This window comes from Nylanderia fulva, unplaced genomic scaffold (assembly GCF_048542155.1).
Source record: "Nylanderia fulva isolate GAGA-0341 unplaced genomic scaffold, ASM4854215v1 Scaffold73, whole genome shotgun sequence".
Taxonomy (NCBI): Eukaryota; Metazoa; Arthropoda; class Insecta; order Hymenoptera; family Formicidae; genus Nylanderia; species Nylanderia fulva.
The window spans coordinates 328,529-339,480 of record NW_028190841.1 but is presented as its reverse complement, the minus strand read 5'-3'; the positions used below and the strand labels follow the sequence as shown (position 1 = coordinate 339,480).

The window sequence follows — 10,952 nt, the reverse complement described above, 5'->3', positions numbered from 1 at the left end:
CTCTTAAGGAAATAATCTTGGCCGTGTCCAAGTAAAATTTAGTACCTTGTGCACAGGTTTTTAATCCTAACGAAAAAATTTAGTTTCGTTGGGATAACGCACTGTCATCCACAATTTGGCTCTTATTGCCTGTTTGACACTCTCAATTTATATATATATTTATATTACAGAGCCTTGGTAAATTCTTAATATATATATATATATATATATATATATATATATATATATATACATATATATATATATATATGAATACTGTTGTCCGAGCGCAGCGGTAGCTGATTAACAAGACAATTATGAAACGGTTTAGAAATTATGTTTAAACATCTGGTATCTTTGTAACACTTTATGGCACTATATGAACATATAAAATTATATATGTGTGTGTATATAATAAGAAAAAAAAACTGCCAAAATTCAAATATTTCAAAATTTAATTATTACTAATTTAATTTTTTAAATATTGTATTTCATATATTTATTAAAAATTTTTTATTGTACGTACTATTCTGATTTCCAAAATATATTAACGAGGCGTTCTTATTGGTTTTCAGTAATTTGTGGCTATTAAATCGCAACGTGGACCAAGTCTTCTGGCCACACACCTTATAGAAATTTATCACTAGTAACGCCAATTTATCACTTATTTCGAGTACTTAATCAATTATTTCGAGTACTTAAATTATTGTATATCAGTATTTTAAGTACTCGAAATAAGTGATTAATTGGCGTTACTAGTGATAAATTTCTACAAAGGACTGTGATATATTATTAATAAAATTATTATTGCTTGGCCATATTTATAGTATATATCTGTACCAGATTATAATACAGAAATTAATTACTGCGAGAATATTTTTAATATGTAATAAATATATGACCACATTCGCAGCATAAAATAAGCCGTAATTATAACATATTATAATCTACATATAATAATTTACATTACTAGATAACACAAGCGCATGCTTCGCGTGCGCCAAATAAACATTTTCTTCGCAAGAATACATAATTTTAATTTGCTGTACATAACTTTAATTCTCGAATTTCTATTATGTACATATAATAGGACACATTATTTTTACATTACGAGGCACTCGAACGTTACGCACCTACCCTAACTACGAATATATCGCAACGTGCCAGCATCCAATCAGCATCGGAATAAAGAGGCTTCAACATTTCGATATATTCGAGTAATTGACTTAACATGCACTTTTTAAGGAAAGAAGGATTTATGTACATATATTCCACATTTCTGTCTTGCAAATTGCATGGTCCAAAGTTTAATTCGCCAAACATATATTCCTCGAGTGTATCTAATATCTACAATCCTTCAGTTTCGTTTCAATGATTTTCGTAGATAAAAATATTTTCCCAATAGGTAAAAGTTTCAGCGGGTGTCGAGAATATCAAATAATCCGGGTGTTTCTCTCTGGAACAATTCAGTATTTCTAGAGCGATATCATCTAATGATGAGAGCGATGCCATTATAGACGAATAACATACATTCCTTTCGTATTGAATCGCTTTTGCCATAATAATAGCTATCTTTTCCAAAATGTTCTCAGGATCTTCATATAACTTATTGTTTCTCATCAAATGTTCCCTCATATAGATAAGGAGTTTTAGATTGCAATATCTTTCAGTTAGATCGCAGCCAGTTTTTTTTGAAAAATTTGCATATTAACTGTGCAATAAATATTAGTCTATGAAGTTAATATTATTGTAAAATATAATATATATAGTTTATGAAGTTAATATTATTGTAATATATAATATATATTAAAAATACTACTGTAGAGATGATCTAAAAAAATTTTGAATCTTATTAATGAAGAAACAATATTTTAGAATATATTTGGGGTCATAAATTATTCTTTAAATGTTATTTTTTTAAATGTAGTTGTTTATCTAAATAAAACACATTCTCAAAAAGTATGCATATCGAATGGTTTATTGTCGTGATAATGTTTATGGATGATTTGAGACAGATAATCCCGCAATTTTTTCGAACAATTTATGCCTGTGTCTATGAAGTCTAATAAGTCTCTTTTATCTGTTTTTTTGTTCTCTTTAGAGTGCTTCTTGTTATTTTTGTCATGTTTGTAATGAACTTTCTTCGCAGAAAGCCATATTAATGGAAATTGAAATAAAAAATATATCAATGTATCGTTGAAAATCATATTAAACAGTGCTATTTCATATGTAATACTTTTTCAGGACAATCATTTTTTTAAAATTCATTATATTCAAAAATATTAAAGTATAAATATTTTCGTTTTAATTCAGAGAATATAAAATATATATCTTTAATTTTAAATTGTGTCTTTTATAAACTTAAATTGTATTATATTTAAATTTATAAAACAATCATGCAAAATTACTAACAAGGGACATGTCACAACTGTCCGGAACCGATTTGATTCTCCTTGAAATATGTTGTTAAATACACAAATCTAAAAGACACGTATTTTTTTATACGTGCGCAATTTGAGTTTTAAGGGGTGAAACACCCCTTTAAAGAATAACGGTATTTTTCTTTAGGATCAAATATCTGCTAAACTATAAGAGATATAAAGAAAAAACGTACAACAAATTTTAATGGCTTGAAGAGTACTTTAAAGTTATATGAACAAAATTTTTTTTTTTTTTTTTTTTTTTTAAAAAACCCTCACCACCTAATTTTTTTTTTCAAAATTAAAAATTTTGTTTTACCTAATTTAAAGCTTATTTTTTTCCAAATTCAACCATGTGTAATAAAGTTATGTTACGAAATATCATTTTCGAAAATTAATTATAAACGCTCCCGTATATACGCTCATCCGTGCTATGTGCGTAAGTAATTACCGTCGAACAATAAAATATATAAAAAATGTTTTTGTATAATTCTTATTTATGTTTTCTATGTATTTATAACTGCGTATTGTGTATATTTAGATTTAAAAAAAAATTTTTAAATATAATTAATAAGAATTTTTTAAATATACCCCCTGCTTTCTTATTATTTCTTTAATATTTAATTTCTTCTATAAAAATTAAAAACAATTATATTTTATAATAAAATTATTTTTTAATTGAATCTTGCGAATACCAATGTCGCAATATTTGGCATAAACAAATTTTATATCTTACGTTAAATGAATCATAAGATAAGATTATGTGTACGTGTTCCAGATAAGTTATAATTTTTACAATAAAATCTTTAATACGTTAAAATAAATAATAAAATAAGATTATGTGATGACGTATTTCTGATAAGTTAATATAAATTGTTCATGTAGCAGCATAATTCTCACAGTCGGTGTAGTCTTTTCGTTGTAATAATATCTGTGTAAACTGTTCTTTTATTGCAATAGAAAGCAAAATATAACATCTTTGAATATGATTATCAATCCGCTTAACGTTGTTAGACTTTTATTGGTGTCAATAAATTCAATATATTTAACAGAAACGCCAGTAACTGAAGCAGAAGTGGAATTAAAGGAAAACATTAAAAAAATATTACTGGATAGCGTTTTTCATTATAATGGGGTGGAAGTAACGGAAGAAATATATCTCGATTATGAAGAACCTTATAAATTACATAGTTTTGAAATAATTGAAGATGACGAAGAAGCATGGCATGAAGATAGTTTAAATTCTCATCCTCATTGTTCAAATGATGATACAAATTTTGATAGTTCTTATAAAAGACGAGCTGTTGAGTATTGGCGATTTCGGGACACTGATGAAAACAGTAATGACAGAAAAAGGAATCGTCCTCTAAGAGTAGTACAAAATAAATTTAGAAGAGTTTCATCTGAACGTCAGTTAAGGCGATGGGAAGAACAAATACAATCAGGTGGAAGTCGTACAGAAAAATTATCTTACATCTCCAAATTTACACATGATAAATTTACTGCAGCTGTCGAATCAGGATTCATGGTTCATGATATTGATTTAAAAAGATGGGCTTTACAAGCTCAAGAAGAAATAGGAAATTTAAATCCTATATTTAAAGCATCTCACAGTTGGATAGCAAGATTTAAGAAGTCTCACCGAATTGTTTCAAGAAAAGTTACGAAGTTTGTCACTAGAAGAACATTAGAAGATTCTGCTGATTTGCAAAATCAGCTGATGATTTTCTGGAAACAGTAAAACCTCTTATTGAACAGTTTGGATCTGAAAATATTTACAATTCAGATCAAAGTGGTTTCCAATTGGAACTTCACTCTGGAAGATCATTGTCTAACCAGGGAGAAAAGAAAGTAGAACGTGTCGTGCAATCCATATCATCAACAACCCATTCATATACGATACAACCAATAATATCCTGTAATGGCAATTTGTTGTCCCCTTTATTTATTGTATTAAAAGAAGCTAATGATAAATTTGGACCAAGAGTACAAGAAAATTTATTTAAAGCAGAAAATGTTATTGTAAAAGCATCGAAATCTGGTAAAATGACATCAGGTATTTTCCTTTTATAATTACTTTTTTTAACAACCTTATTTTATTTAACAATTTAATAAGAGTCATAAAAAAACTATTAAATTAACATTTATATTTTGTACAGATCATTTTAAAATGTGGTTAGAAGAAGCTTATTTCGCAAACATTGGTCCTAATAGCGTTCTTCTTATCGATTCATGGACTGGACATTGCCCCAATATGATTTCGGATTTAACACCTCCTGGAACACATATTACTACTATGATAATACCGAAAGGAACTACAGGGAAAATACAACCATTAGATGTTTATGGATTCAGAATTTGGAAAAATTTTGCTAAAAGATTTTCAGATGCGGTTTTACTGTTGGAAAGTAATATAAACTTACATGAACGAAATAATATAATAAAATTGCAATCTTTGATACATAATCAATTGTCATCCCCACGATATCAAAACTTATTTAAATATTCGTGGTTTAAAAGTGGTTATACGAATGAAAGACCAGACGAATTCGAAAATCCAGTACACTTTAGTTTAGACGAAACTTTAACAAAATGTGATATCGAAGGTTGCAATAATATAGCTGTAGTAAGATGTTCTTGGTGCAAGAAGTCATTATGTTTGAAACATTTTTTTGTCGAATATCATTATTGTAATGTGTATAATGAGTGAATAATATAAAATGCAAATACATTTTTAAAAAAATCTAAATATACACAATACACAGTTATAAATACATAGAAAACATAAATAAGAATTATACAAAAACATTTTTTATATATTTTATTGTTCGACGGTAATTACTTACGCACATAGCACGGATGAGCGTATATACGGGAGCGTTTATAATTAATTTTCGAAAATGATATTTCGTAACATAACTTTATTACACATGGTTGAATTTGGAAAAAAATAAGCTTTAAATTAGGTAAAACAAAATTTTTAATTTTGAAAAAAAAAATTAGGTGGTGAGGGTTTTTTAAAAAAAAAAAAAAAAAAAAAATTTTTGTTCATATAACTTTAAAGTACTCTTCAAGCCATTAAAATTTGTTGTACGTTTTTTCTTTATATCTCTTATAGTTTAGCAGATATTTGATCCTAAAGAAAAATACCGTTATTCTTTAAAGGGGTGTTTCACCCCTTAAAACTCAAATTGCGCACGTATAAAAAAATACGTGTCTTTTAGATTTGTGTATTTAACAACATATTTCAAGGAGAATCAAATCGGTTCCGGACAGTTGTGACATGTCCCTTGTAAGTAATAATTTTATATTTCTATTTAAAAAAAATTAAAATTTTTTAAAGAAATTTATGTGTGCCGCATTATGAATGCCGCATAGCATCTCTTAATTGGTTGAACGAGATTTTAAGACGATCTTAAATATAAGAACGGACTATAAATACCGCCCTGAAAAGTATTTGTCAAAATATCAATATTTTAATGCAGGAAATATTAAATATATAATAGCAAATGCAATGGACAAAACTGTATTTTATTTAATTTTTATATATTCAACAAATTAATAAAATAATAAAATATTGTAATTAAATTAATACTTTAAAAATAATTAAAAGAAATTAATATAAAAATAAAAAACAAAATTAATAATTTGTAATATATAATTATTTATTATATTATATTGTATTAAATTCGAAATAATTGTTGCGTTACTAATTAAAATATCTGTGCGACTAAGTGGAAGAAATCGCGGTAGATCGGAATTGGTAAGCATGTAAGATGACTTACATATTGTCTACCTTTCTTAACAAAGGTATTATCTGAGCGAAAGGTGAAGTTGTCCAGCGAGCGGCGAGCAGTGCTATCGTAGAAAAATATATGTTTTTGTTACTAAGAAACGTAAACAAATAAAGCTACTTGACTTTTCTTATCAGTTTGACTCAATATATATCATCACATTTCGGTTGATCAGTTAATAATATTTTTATATATTACAAATTTTTTATATATATTATGTTTAAATAAGTTAATATAAAATCCAAGGCGTACCAATGAAGATACAAGCAGTTGTTTAACAAAATTCAATTACCGAAGAAAACAAATTTTATTAAATTAAATTTTATTGAATAAATTGAACAATTGCAGGAAATGTTTTAAAGTTAAAGATACTTGCTCGCACTTTGTTTTTCTTCTGTCATATCTCTCATTTATCTGTCATACTCCTTCTTTTCCTACTTCTTTATTCAATATTTATTCAATATTAAAAATCATATTATTGATTATAGATTTTTATCTGTTTGTTTTATTACGTTATATTTTTAGCATATTTAATTTATTTTATTTTTTAGTAAAATATATTTTTTGCATAAGAGTAATTGATTCCGGCGGTTAGGGTAAGAACTTTACGCACATGAAAGATTACCTTTTTAAAAATATTTTTTCCCAAGGCTGGACATACTTGACAGTTGGATGGCATTTCTTCTATACAAATATGAAGCTAATAATATGATTAGTGCTGATGATATCACTGTAGCCGAGAATGATCTCTATTACAACATCACTTGGTAAACTCATTAACGTAGCCATTGCGATACACAAAAATATAACACAAGGAAGTAATATATATTAAAATAATCGCTAGAAACTATTCGCGTAATTAATTATCAACTTATAAATCTTATATCTCTTGTGACGTGGTCTTTTTGAGCCCGTCACAAGGGCGGACGCGCCCGGCCGGAAAGCGTCTGAGAGCGCTGTACTATTTTGTGTCTCGTGCGGGTGAGCAGCGACCTTTTCGCTAGCTCGCCCGCACTCTGTATCGGGATCGAGGTGGTAGGCCAGGAGAACGGCCATTGTTTTAGGGAGAAGAGGACCTGGACAGACGACGGAGGAACGACCTCGAAAGGGGAGGAGCGGAGACTGAGCGACCGGCCCGGTGAGTATTACGAACAATAACATATACGCGGTACCGAGAAAATAAGGGAAGCGATACTGCAGAGAAACTCGTTACAGCCTCGATGGGACGAACAGGAGCAGTCCAGAGCAGGGAGTAAAAGGCGCCTACATCCCCCGACAAGGATGATGCCCCTGAGGGGCCCGCCACCACGCCTCGAGAGAAACACGGAGATCTAACGGGATTGATCACCCCGGGACGACTTCCCTCAGCCAAGAAAGGTCGTTTGGAACATCAGCATACGGCCATACGAGGTGTGGACGGGACCGCCGAAAATGGACCTGCTGCATCGTCGCTCCCGAGGGCTGGGATTTGAATTTGGCGGCGGAAGTCCGCGACCAGCCGCGAGACACCGGAGTCGATACGAGGGTCGATTCCGGGTCCGGCGCGGGGCGCAACGCTGCCGCGAAACCTGGCAACCGGGCCGGGGTGGCGCGCATTGTCTTCCCCCTCCCCACCAGCGTACCTTCCGAGGTCCCGCCGGCCCGAAAGGAAATCACTGTTCGGCAAGCCGGTGTCCTGCGAGCACACACAAGGACGACGACCCACTACAGCCACCTGCGACGGCGAATAATTGTAAGGCCACCTCCTCGATCGTCCGGTAAGCGCGGAATTCGGCCGAGACCCGTGAGTTAATAGAGAAGTATAACGATACCGAGCAATTATGCTGTAAACAATTTAGTACCGAGAATTAGTTGAGAGACTCACGGGACTCGCGTCGATCTCCGCGTCATTAAGTTATTGCGTAAATCTTTGCCTTCTTCGCCTCTCCGAAGGGCACCGAAACGAGTCGACAGTCATATCGTAGTATATTATATTTGTAGCATTGTATCGAGTCATTAATTAACGAAATTTGAGAATAAGTTACGCTGGATTGGTATATGATCCATTCGATTCCGAGCCGGATACAAAGGGAGGAGAGTAACGATAATTAGAGATTTCGATAACACCCAGCGATCTCCCAACGGCTCGATAATAAAATTATAGCTACTTTGATTCACACCACTTATATACTATTAATTGAAAATATATTCTTATTTTATCCTATTTCTGAGTACAATCAATATCGAGATTTCCTCTCTCTCTCCGAGACTGCGATTCCGAATCTCCTTACGGAAAGAACCACGACACTCTACCCCCTGTTGATACCGAGCTACCGAGGCCGAGCCGTCGTGTCCGCTGATTATTAGTTGAGCTATTGTTGAGTGGTGCGGCCTGACCGCACCTGGCGCCCAAAAAGATACGATACCGAGCAATCAGTGATACCGAGCAAGTATTGAGAGAACGGAGAGCGGCACGACGAAGTTGCGCAGCAGTCCCTCTCGCACTCTCTCTCTTAGTTTGACGAGAGAGGACGGAGAGACGGTCGCACTCTATCAAATCATAAGAGCACAAAAGTGCGTGTATTTCACTGAACCATATACTATACTGGAATGCTCCCTCAATAATAAGCAGCCGATCACTCGAATCACTTCGGAAGGTTAATGGCAAACATATCTATATCCTTCTCCAAACATCTTCTGATTGGTAATTTAGCTCGAGTGGGGCTACGTCAGAAAAGGACTGATGATATACTCTTATCTCTTTTGTCCCGTTCCTCCCTTTGCGTGAGCATTCCAGTATATGGTATATACAAGGAGTCTTGTTTGAATTATAACAGGCTAATATCTTTTCGAAACAAGGTTTTAGAAAAATATTTTAGACAAAAGTTGTATGGTTTCGAGCAGGACATAAAATAAGATGATCAAAAGTAATAGTTTACAAGATATTTTTTTAATTAAAATGAAACACTTTACATAAGTCATTGAATTTATGTGTATAGTAGGTACATATGTTTTTCATATATCTAACCTTGATTTATCCCTTCCAAATCACATCCTTTGAAATTCCTGCTTAAATACATAAAGGTCTTAGAAACTATAACATTTTCGCGTCATGCGTGTCATGTGTACAAAAGGAAAAAGAAACTGAGAAAGTAACACATTTTGCATTTGATATACACGTTTAAGAAGAAAAAGAAATAGATGTTTGCAGAATAGCAGAACACACACATACACACACTCACACATGCACTCTCTGTGTGTGTGTGTGTGTGTGTGTGCGTGCGTGCGTGCGTGCGTGCGTGCGTGTGCGTGCGTGTGCGTGTGCGTGCGTGTGTGTGTGTGTATACACACAATATATATACATATATTACTCGTCCTGTTAGGTAAACAAATATATCTTGCTTGCTGTACACAAAAGCATGTTTTAAAAAAATTCTCTTATAATTTTAAGTAATATATATACACATATTATATATAATCGCTTTTGGGAATATCATTATATCCTTAATATAAAAAAACAACACATGTGTTATAATAATTAACTTTGACAAAATTAATTCTTTTTTCATTGAGGACTATGACCGGGATGAATTTGATTAGGAATCTTGATTTTCCTGGGAGGAAGAAGGATTCTGTGATGATTCATGTGAATTGGAAGGAGAGGGAAGTTGTTCCCTAGATGTAGGGACAGGACGAGAGGGTACCCTTTGGGGGCAAATGTCATTGTATCGTATATTTGGATTTAAAAAGTTATGATTGTTGTTCGGGTCAATGACATAATCATTGTTCCGGATCCTATATACACCCGGTACACTTAACGCTGCGGGAGCTCCCGCAGAACGAGCCGGCATGTTTCTTGATTCCCTCGTTGATTTCTGCATATTTTGTGAGTAATTTGTAGGCATGCTCGAGTTGTCCACTGAAAAAAATGAATAATTATAAAACCAATGTAGAGAACGAGGTTTTGTTATGAAATATTTCTTGAATTTGTTTCTATTTTGATTATTTCCCATGCAGCACCAAAAGATTTCAGAAACATTGCATACAGACTTTAACATTGAAAGATTGCAACATTACATGGAAGTTATGAAATGTTACTGCAACATTACTTCAAGCTTGCAACAATATTGAAATCCGCCCTTGGAAATATTGTAATGTGATGTACGATGCTATGTTTTTGAAATATTAAAACGCATTGCTTTAAATATGTAAACTACTTCAAATTTAATATAGAAGTAGGGATACTAGGAGAGTTCTAACCCGGGGGCAATGAGGGGGGGTGAGGGGCGGGGGGGAATCGGGGGCGAGGGGGGTGACGTCACGCGGGGGGAGGGGGTCTTATCAGTAGATAAGCTTAACTTTGTTTATAAACATATCAGATAACCTGATAAGGGGATCATGTTACCTGATAAGGGGATCATGTTACCTGATATATTTATAAACAAGATAAGATAAGGGGATCATGTTACTTGATATGTTCATAAACAAGATAAGATAAGATAAGCGGCGTCTTTGAGCGGTATCAAAGTTTTCATAAATTTTCTCCGAAAATCCAAGATAAGATAAGCTAAGTTTTCGAATCCAAGATAAGCGGCGTCTTTGTAAGGTATCAAGATAAGCGGCGTCTTTGTAAGGTATCAAAGATAAGCTTGAGCGGTATCAAAGTTTTCATAAATTTTCTCCGAAGATAAGATAAAAATTCTGCGAATGGCTGCCGCCGTTTTTTTAGGCTGAGCGCCGACAATCAAGGGGGTTGCGTTTCTTCATCTAAATTTGATAA

The 10,952-nt window shown here is 32.8% G+C and overlaps 1 long non-coding RNA gene across 1 annotated transcript; it reads left to right on the top strand.

Annotated features, from left to right (window-relative positions):
• Window positions 1–3,235: 3,235 nt before the first annotated feature.
• Window positions 3,236–5,130, top strand: LOC146720267 (uncharacterized). The gene is made up of 2 exons (XR_014926149.1): window positions 3,236–4,455; window positions 4,559–5,130. It is a non-coding gene; the product is annotated as an uncharacterized LOC146720267 (long non-coding RNA).
• Window positions 5,131–10,952: the final 5,822 nt, after the last annotated feature.